A 1573-nucleotide genomic window follows, 5' to 3' on the forward strand; every position below is an offset into this window, starting at 1 on the left:
GTCTAAAATGCACATTCTCCCTCTGACTGTATGGATTTCCTCCACCTCCTCTGGCTTTCCCTAACATTCTGAAGACATGATTGTAGGTTGGCCAGACCATGTCTGGGTGACTGGAGTATTGGGGATTATTAGACATGGGAAATCAGTTGTAGGGAAATGGAGGACTGCTCTGGGGATCGGAATAGACTTGAATGACTAAAAGGCCCCCTCCTATGCAAGAACATGTATGGTTCAGGGGTTTATATGAGAGAAATTATTAAGTAAAAAGGGAAAATAATGAGCAGTTTTCCGAGGGAGAGAGAGGGGGGGGGAGAGAGGGGGGGGGAGAGAGGGGGGGGGAGAGAGGGGGGGGAGAGAGGGGGGGGGAGAGAGGGGGGGGAGAGAGGGGGAGAGAGGGGGAGAGAGGGGGGGAGAGGGGGGGAGAGAGGGGGGGAGAGAGGGGGGGAGAGGGGGAGAGGAGGGGGGAGAGGGGAGGAGGGGGGAGAGGGGGGGAGAGAGGGGGGGAGAGAGGGAGGGAGGGGGGGAGAGAGGGGGGGAGAGGGGGGGGGAGGGAGGGGGGGGAGAGGGGGGGGGAGGGAGGGGGGAGAGGGGGGGAGAGGGGGGGAGAGGGGGGAGGGGGGGAGAGGGGGGGGGGGGGAGGGGGGGGGGGGGGGGGGGAGGGGGGGAGAGGGGGGGGGGGGGGGGGGGGAGAGGGGGGGGAGGGGGGGGGGGGAGGAGGGGGGGAGAGGGGGGGAGAGGGGGGGAGAGGGGGAGAGAGGGGGGAGAGAGGGGGGAGAGGGGGGGAGAGGGGGGAGAGAGGGGGGAGAGAGGGGGGGAGAGGGGGGAGAGAGGGGGGAGGAGGGGGGAGAGGGGGGGAGGGGGAGAGGGGGGAGAGAGGGGGGGAGAGGGGGGGAGGGGGGGAGAGGGGGGGGAGAGAGGGGGGGAGAGAGGGGGGAGAGAGGGGGGGGAGAGGGGGGGGGGGGAGAGGGGGGGGAGGGGGGAGAGGGGGGAGAGGGGGGGAGGGGGGGGGAGGGGGGAGGGGGGGAGAGGGGGGAGAGGGGGGGGAGGGGGGGGAGGGGGGGAGGGGGGAGGGGGGGAGAGGGGGGAGAGGGGGGGAGGGGGGAGGGGGGGAGGGGGGGGAGAGGGGGGGAGGGGGGGGAGGGGGGGAGAGAGGGGGAGGGGGGGGGGGGAGGGGGGGAGAGAGGGGGGGGAGAGGGGGGAGAGAGGGGGGAGAGAGGGGAGAGAGGGGGGAGAGAGGGGGGAGAGAGGGGGGGGAGAGGGGGAGAGAGGGGGAGAGGGGGGAGAGGGGGGAGAGGGGGGAGGGGGGAGGGGGGGGGGGGGGGGGGGGGGGAGAGAGGGGGAGAGGGGGGGGGGGGGGGGAGGGGGGAGAGGGGGGAGGGGGGGAGGGGGGGGGGGGGGGGGGGGGGGGGGGGGGGGAGGGGGGGGGGGGGGGGGGGGGGGGGGGGGGGGGGGGGGGGGGGGGGGGGGGGGGGAGAGGGGGGAGGGGGGAGAGGGGAGAGAGGGGGAGAGGGGGAGAGGGAGGGAGGGAGGAGGGGGGAGAGAGGGAGAGAGGGGAGAGAGGGGGGAGAGAGGG

This window comes from Mobula hypostoma, chromosome 21 (genome assembly GCF_963921235.1).
Source record: "Mobula hypostoma chromosome 21, sMobHyp1.1, whole genome shotgun sequence".
Taxonomy (NCBI): Eukaryota; Metazoa; Chordata; class Chondrichthyes; order Myliobatiformes; family Myliobatidae; genus Mobula; species Mobula hypostoma.